General features: G+C 47.1%; 1 long non-coding RNA gene across 2 annotated transcripts; it reads left to right on the top strand.

Annotated features, from left to right (window-relative positions):
- Positions 1-5,218: 5,218 nt before the first annotated feature.
- Positions 5,219-7,976, top strand: LOC136624812 (uncharacterized). 2 transcript variants are annotated; one of them, XR_010792444.1, is made up of 3 exons: positions 5,219-5,382; positions 6,156-6,200; positions 7,759-7,976. It is a non-coding gene; the product is annotated as an uncharacterized lncRNA (long non-coding RNA). The 2 variants fall into 2 exon arrangements; XR_010792445.1 differs by having other exon boundaries at positions 7,756-7,976.
- The last annotated feature ends 614 nt before the right edge of the window (positions 7,977-8,590 follow it).

Genomic DNA, 8,590 nt, shown 5'->3' with positions numbered 1-8,590 from the left:
CCACTACTTTTCCCGATGTGCCGTCCCAGCCCTGCACGACCACGTCTCCCGCAACATTGTGCGCGCCCTCACCAACGCGGTTACTGCCACGGTCCACTTAACTACGGACACGTGGACAAGCACAGGCGGGCAGGGCCACTACATCTCCCTGACGGCACATTGGGTGAATTTAGTGGAGGCTGGGACAGAGTCAGAGCCTGGGACCGCTCACGTCCTACCCACCCCCAGAATTGCGGGCCCCAGCTCGGTGCTGGTATCTGCGGAGGTGTATGCTTCCTCCACTAAAGCACCCTCCTCCTCCTCCTCCTCCTCTGTCTCACAATCAAGATGTGTTAGCAGCAGCATGTCGCCAGCAGTCGGTGTCGCGCGGTGTGGCAGCACAGCGGTGGGCAAGCGTCAGCAGGCCGTGCTGAAACTACTCAGCTTAGGCGATAAGAGGCACACGGCCCACGAACTGCTGCAGGGTCTGACACAGCAGACCGACCGCTGGCTTGCGCCGCTGAGCCTCCAACCGGGCATGGTCGTGTGTGACAACGGCCGTAACCTGGTGGCGGCTCTGCAGCTCGGCAGCCTCACGCACGTGCCATGCCTGGCCCACGTCTTTAATTTGGTGGTTCAGCGCTTTCTGAAAAGCTACCCACGCTTGTCAGACCTGCTCGTAAAGGCGCGCCGGCTCTGCGCACATTTCCGCAAGTCCCACACGGACGCTGCCACCCTGCGCACCCTGCAACATCACTTTAAGCTGCCAGTGCACCGACTGCTGTGCGACGTGCCCACACGGTGGAACTCTACGCTCCACATGTTGGCCAGGCTCTATGAACAACGGAGAGCTATAGTCGAATACCAACTCCAACATGGGCGGCGCAGTGGGAGTCAGCCTCCTCAATTCCTTTCAGAAGAGTGGGCCTAGTTGGCAGACATCTGCCATGTCCTTGGTAATTTTGAGGAGTCTACCCAGGTGGTGAGCGGCGATGCTACAATCATTAGCGTCACCATTCCTCTGCTATGCATCTTGAGAAATTCCCTGCAAACCATAAAGGCAGCTGCTTTGCGCTCGGAAACGGGGGCGGGGGAAGACAGTATGCCGCTGGATAGTCAGGGCACCCTCCTGTCTATTTCTCAGCGCGTACAGGAGGAGGAGGAGGAGCATGAGGAGGATGAGGAGGAGGGGGAAGAGACAGCTTGGGCCGCTGCTGACGGTACACCGGCTGATTGCCTGTCATCCTTTCAGCGTGTATGGCCTGAGGAGGAGGAGGAGGAGGAGGAGGATCCTGAAAGTGATCTTCCTAGTGAGGACAGCCATGTGTTGCGTACTGGTACCCTGGCACACATGGCTGACTTCATGTTAGGATGCCTTTCTCGTGACCCTCGCGTTGCACGCATTCTGGCCACGACGGATTACTGGGTGTACACACTGCTCGATCCACGGTATAAGGAGAACCTGCCCACTCTGATTCCCGAAGAGGAAAGGGGTTCGAGAGTGTTGCTATACCACAGGACCCTTGCGGACAAGCTGATGGTAAAATTCCCAGCCGACAGCGCTAGTGGCAGAAGGCGCAGTACCGAGGGCAAGGTAGCAGGGGATGTGCGTAGATCGAGCAGCATGTACATCCCAGGCAGTGCAACAGTCTTTAAGGGCCTGGCCAGCTTTATGGCTCCCCACCAAGACTGTGTCACCGCTCCCCAGTCACGGCTGAGTCGGCGGGAGCACTGTAAAAGGATGGTGAGGGAGTACGTAGCGGATCGCACGACCATCCTTGGTGACGCCTCTGCCCCCTACAACTACTGGGTGTCGAAGCTGGACACGTGGCCTGAACTCGCGCTGTATGCCCTGGAGGTGCTTGCTTGTCCTGCGGCTAGCGTCTTGTCGGAAAGGGTGTTTAGTGCGGCTGGGGGAATCATCACAGATAAGCGTAGCCGCTTGTCAACCGACAGTGCCGACAGGCTAACACTCATCAAGATGAACAAAGGCTGGATTTCCCCAGACTTCTGTTCTCCACCAGCGGACAGCAGCGATACGTAAGCAATACGTAGGCTGCACCCGCGGATGGAAGCTACGTTCTCTCTCACCATCCAAAACGGGGACATTTCTGCTTCATCAATCTGTGTCTAATATTCCTCCTCCTCCTCCTCCTCCTGCTCCTCCTCCTGAAACCTCACGTAATCACGCTGAACGGGCAATTTTTCTTAGGGCCACAAGGCTCAGTCACATAATTTTTCAGAACAATTTTGTAAAAGTTTCAATGCGCTTAAAAGCGTTGGAACTTTAACTTGAACCAATTTTTCGTTACACTGGGCTGCCTCCAGGCCTAGTTACCACTTAAGCCACATTAACCAAAGCGATTAATGTGTTTCACCTGCCCTCTTGGCTGGCCATGGCCAATTTTTGGGATGTACATTAGTACTGTTGATACAGCAATTTTTGTGGGCCCTCGCCTACAGTGTAATCAAATTAATTTTTAGCCCACCTGCATTACAGCTGACGTAACCTCAGCTGTGTTGGGCAATGCAATGGGATATTTTTGTGTACCGCCGGTGGGTTCCAGGGAGCCACCCATGCTGTAGGTGCACACGGAGTTTTTAATACATCTGTACACTTCTAAAGAACCCCAGTCTGACTGGGGCATGCAGTGTGGGCCGAAGCCCACCTGTATTACGCACAACATTACTACCTCAGCTGTGTTGGGCAATGCAATGGGATATTTCTATGTACCGCCGGTGGCTTCCTGGCACCCACCCAGGCAGTGGGTCCACAGGGAGTTTAACCTACATGTGTCCACTTGTAAAGAACCCCAGTCTGACTGGGGCATGCAGTGTGGGCCGAAGCCCACCTGCATTAAGCACGACATTACTACCTCAGCTGTGTTGGGCAATGCAATGGGATATTTTTGTGTACCGCCGGTGGGTTCCAGGGAGCCACCCATGCTGTAGGTGCACACGGAGTTTTTAATACATCTGTACACTTCTAAAGAACCCCAGTCTGACTGGGGCATGCAGTGTGGGCCGAAGCCCACCTGTATTACGCACAACATTACTACCTCAGCTGTGTTGGGCAATGCAATGGGATATTTCTATGTACCGCCGGTGGCTTCCTGGCACCCACCCAGGCAGTGGGTCCACAGGGAATTATAAATGCATCTGTTTCCACTTATAAAGAAACCCAGTCTGACTGGGGCATGCAGTGTGGGCCGAAACCCACCTGCATTAACCCTTTCCAGTCCACTGTGTGACCTGTGAAGACATTAGTGTTTAAGGCTGTACAGCTCCGTTGTTGGTAGACGTTCGTCGGGGTTCTCTTACTGTATATTGCCAGCCTCTCTGCTGTCGGAGCCTATCCTACGTGTCAGCTCATGCAGTACTGGCTTTAGCCAGCATATAGCGCCGTTGTATAACGGCAGAAAAAGAGTAAGCCCCCTAGGAAAACCATATACAAATTGGATTGGAAAGGGTTAAGCACAACATTACTACCTCAGCTGTGTTGGGCAATGCAATGGGATATTTCTATGTACCGCCGGTGGCTTCCTGGCACCCACCCATGCTGTAGGTGCACACGGAGTTTTTACTACATCTGTACACTTATAAAGAACCCCAGTCAGACTGGGGCATGCAGTGTGGGCCGAAGCCCACCTGCATTAAGCACGACATTACTACCTCAGCTGTGTTGGGCAATGCAATGGGATATTTCTGTGTACCACCGGTGGGTTCCAGGGAGCCACCCATGCTGTGGGTCGACAGGGACTTCACAATAGGGAGTTGTACCTGCCTGTGTCTATGAATTAAAAAGCCCGGTCTGACTGGGGCATGCAGACACCTTGACAGAATGAATAGTGTGTGGCACATAGGTTCCCCATTGCTATGCCCACGTGTGCAGCTCCTGATGGCGGTGGCACAGGATTCTATTTCTTATTGCTTCTGTACAGCATTGTGGGCTATCGCTCCGCCACTTTTAAAGAGGGTCGCTGCCTAGCCGTGCCAACCTCTGCAGTGTGTGCCTGCGGTCCCTCGTCATGGCAGACGCAATTCTAAATAGACATGAGCGTGGTGTGGCATGAGGGCAGCTGAAGGCTGCCCAGGGACACTTTGGTGTGCGCTGTGGGGGGGAGGGGGGGCGGTTGGTCAGCATGTAACCCAGGAGAAGTGTCAGTGGAGTGTCATGCAGGCAGTGATTGTGCTTTGTTGGAGGTAGTGTGGTGCTTAGCAAAGGTATGCCATGCTAATGAGCGCTTTTCAGAAGTAAAAGTTGTTGGGAGGGGGGGGGGGGGCCCACTCTTGCCGCTATTGTGGCTTAATAGTGGGACCTGTGAACTTAGGATGCAGCCCAACATGTAGCCCCTCGCCTGCCCTATCCGTCACTGTGTCATTCCCATCACTTTCCTGAATTGCCCAGATTTTCACACATGAAAACCTTAGCGAGCATCGGCGAAATACAAAAATGTTCTGGTCGCCCATTGACTTCAATGGGGTTCGTTGTTCGAAACGAACCCTCGAGCATCACGGGAAGTTCGTTACGAATAACGAACACCCGAACATTTTGGTGTTCGCTCATCTCTAGTTAGTATGTTTGTTTCTATTCCTGTTCATGTATATTGAGATCTCAAAGACAAATTACTTTATAAAAGGAGTATTGTAAAGAAAAAAGAAAATGCCTCTTAAAAGCCTAAACATATCACTGAGCTGTCATTGTCCCTCATACCACTACAAGAGATGACAGACTGTTGGGGTGACAGAATGATCTTTGTCATTGGCTGCAGCAGCCTGTGATGTTCCATAGACAAGCTGCTGCATTCTGTAAACATGACATCAGGTGGGAAACCTGGACACAGCGGGGAGCGGTGAAATTATGATTGTTTGTTATTTTATGGCATGGGGAATATGGCTTTAGAAAATAATCATCTTGGACAGCCACTTTAAGGGGTTAACATTGTCAGAATGACAAACTCCTTTATCTTCTGAACATGAAGTAATCACACACTGCAGGTGTTTCAGACATCTTATATCTTTACAAGTTTCTATGCTGAAATCATCATCTTAATAATTCTCCTTTAATAAGGCCTATTAATATAATATTCATTTGTTATTCTGAATCATATTTTATTGCAGTCAGGTTTATATTTAAAAAGCTTGTAAATGTATCTGTGACTAGCCTTATAAGGAATGTATCCTGCTTCTAGCTCCACTATATAAGTAGACCATCCACCATCACCGAAATTAATCTTCTACTCTTTATCCTCTCTGGAGATAGAACATACCTTTCCAAGAACTCAATCATGTCTGGAATCAAAGGAGGACCATGCGGCCAAAAGATCCAATGCCAAGATCCTTGCAAGAATCCATGCAACCCCTGCCAAAAAGTCCCCATCTGTGTAGATCCATGCCAAGACCGTAAGTTACTATTTCAGAACTATTAAGACTTTATTAAAATCTGTGTCAGTGGCTCCATTCTTACCTTCTGGCACAGATTCGGCATGAAATGCCAGACAATAAAGTCGTGCATGCCAGATTTTTTCTTTATCCAGTAAAAATGTTTGGCACAGTTTTGCACACTTTCTTTCCATTATGAGATGGATCCATTCATCCAGAGGATTCAGTTTTTCTGCTCCCATAATGGAGTAGGAAAACAGAATCCCTAGCACAGATGTGAATAGAGCCTAAGATACATTTTATGATTTGCAAAGATAAGAATATAAATTGACAGATATACAGACAGGGGTTTAGGGTGCCCACTGCTAATTTAACAGTATCCATTCAATTGCATGAACAAGAGTTTAGTGCGGATTTTGAGCCATGAATAAAAAAAACAACTAGTGTTTACTGTATACAGAGTGTGAGAGACTTTCTTGTGAGCTATGAGGAAGGTACTTAATGACTAGCCCATTCTCTCATCTTGTAAGCAATTGGAAAAATAACGGCCCATGCACTATTCTGTGCTGGCCCCCGAAATAGTGAAAATATGACGTATACTATATTGTTTCATTTATAGTAGAGGATAATATTAAAAGCCTAGGGGAAAGCAAGTGGCAAAGATTTGACAATGTTATAACATGTTTGATCAGCAGCATAAAGTATTTACCTACATTCTGATACTGCCATTAAACTAATGTGTTTTCAAGAAGAGAATGTATCACTTATTTTATTCTGTCTATTCATTTTGACAGCATGTAAACCAGGACTTCAATATTATGGTAATCCCTACAAACAAGGTAATCATGCATCATAATATCTGAAGAGACACTGCAGAGAAACTTTTCATCACTTCCAAAGAGTAAAATTGCCTTGCAGTGCATATTGGGGCAATGATTTTACTTATTCACTGCTTAATGAATGAGATATCCCCTCTGGTCTAGTTTACCATTTTCTCAAGAGACGTGCCGTGTGACTAGCTCAATCGGCGCAAAAGTTAAAGCCCATTTACACACACAGATGATCACTCAAAAGATTGCTTTTGAGTGATCATTTTGCATAAACTACTAATGGGTCCTAATCGTAATTGGACCAATTAGTACCAATTAGAGTTGAGCGAACGTACTCTTCCGAGCTTGATGCTCGTTTGAGTATTAGCATACTCGAAGGTGCTCGCAACTCGAGTGAGCACAACACCGTGTTTGACCCCGCCCCAGTGTTGGCCCCTCCCCGCTATGATGTGTCAGTTTTGACCTCTCCCCCCTGCGACGCTGCGCATGTCAACGGTAGAGAGAGAAGAAAAAAAAAGAAAAGCTCGGCACCCGGCGGGTTCCATACAAAAATGCTCAAGTCTACCATTGAAGTCAATGGGGTTCGTTACTCGAATAGAGCTCTCGAATTTTACGGAAAGTTCGACTCGAATAGCGAGGACCCGAACATTTGAGTATTCGCTAATCTCTAGTACCAATTAGCAGGTTAAGCAATACGTGTGAACCGCTGGGAACTAAAGTCAGAGAACAGCGGGTGGTCTGTTCTCTGAATACGTTCCCTTTGTTCTGCCATGGGGCTGACAGCTGAGACAATATAGAAGCAAGTAAAGATTCCAGCAGCACAGTATAGACAAGTTCCACAAACTGGGGGAGCCGTGAAGGTGCACACTCAAAAGGAACCCAGACTTTCCGGATCCTCCAAACAAACTCCAGATCATACTGTAGAGCAGCACACAGAGATTTTTTAAAAGAGATTCAGCACCATAAGGTACCTCCTTTATTATCTCTCTATAAAATCAGCAACGTTTTGTCCAAATCAAGGCATTTGTCAAGCATCTAATTTGGCGCTGAGACAATGTAATCAGCACTCCCCAGGAAGAACACAGAGTGCGGTCCTTCTTATCAGCTCTTCTGCCGAACTATGGATTTTATGCCAAACTGAAAATCATTGTTGGCAGAAAAGTGAAAAATAGGCTCATTTACACACAACGGTTATCGCTTAAAAGATGGCAATTATAATCATTGCGTATAAAAGGATCTTTACTTTCTCTGATCATTCATATAAGAACCACAGTGTGAATCTCATAGAAATAAATAGAGACAGTGACTTCAAGTCTCCAGTAGGATTCAGCTCAGCATGATGTTTCGGCACCGGGTATCCTATCAATAAAGCAGCAGATAAATAGATTTACTACACCCCAGCAAAATGGTGTAACATTTCCTCTGAGTGGCTCTTTAAGCTAAGTTTTGTCAACTATGAAAAAATAACTCCTGGATATCTGTAGAGTGGAACCAAACACTGATTAGAACAGATCCTTAGATATACATTATTTGTGCCATATTCTAACATGTGATCTCTTCCTAGCAGATCCCTGCAATCCCTGCTGTCCTGATCCCTGCCAAGACCAAGGAAGCTACTGCTGTAATAAATAAGGATGTTAATCCTCACAGTGCAGTTTACAATGTCTTTCTGTTTGCCCACGGTGTCTAATATAATCATTATGTTTGATTTAACCTCCATATATTCAGTTTCTTTTGCTGTTTGTAATACATTCTGCTACTAAATAAAATGTTGCTTTGCATCTGCATCATTTGTATTATTTCCTCCACTGCCTTCCTCAACCCAGACCAGATATTATATAATTTAACCATTTCACTTGCTTAGCCCTCAAGGATGTGCTCACACAGCATGATTGTGGCCCAATTGTTGACCAGGGGGAAGTACAAGCACTGTAACAAATGCACGCAAATTTACCAAGAATTGCAATGGCACTGCGCTTAACACAGAAATGGGACCAATTTGTGGTAATACTACATGTGGTTTTTGCTATGCGATTCTGAGCCACATGAAAGAAACCATGGCACAGCCGCAGTGTGTGAATATTCTCTTGGGAAAATAACATTACAAGGAGAGGCTTGTGATTAGAGAAAAGGTGGTTATATTTTTTCTCTTTAGAAACAGTGCCAAATATGTCAGAGGGGAATGTGCACTTGGATGGGGACCCTCCAGCATCACACTAAAAATTGGGTGCCACTGTCTGTAGAAACAAAAGGCAGTTGTTTTATTTTAATCCTTGACCATCCATTTAACCCTTTTAGATTGCTACATCACCAGAGATATAATCATTTACCACCTAAATACTTTTGACTAAAGATGACTGTAATGAACTCGATAATTGCAACTAACAGCAACTTTATTG

This window comes from Eleutherodactylus coqui, chromosome 4, assembly GCF_035609145.1.
Source record: "Eleutherodactylus coqui strain aEleCoq1 chromosome 4, aEleCoq1.hap1, whole genome shotgun sequence".
Lineage (NCBI taxonomy): Eukaryota > Metazoa > Chordata > Amphibia > Anura > Eleutherodactylidae > Eleutherodactylus > Eleutherodactylus coqui.
This window is presented reverse-complemented; position numbering and strand designations above follow the sequence as displayed.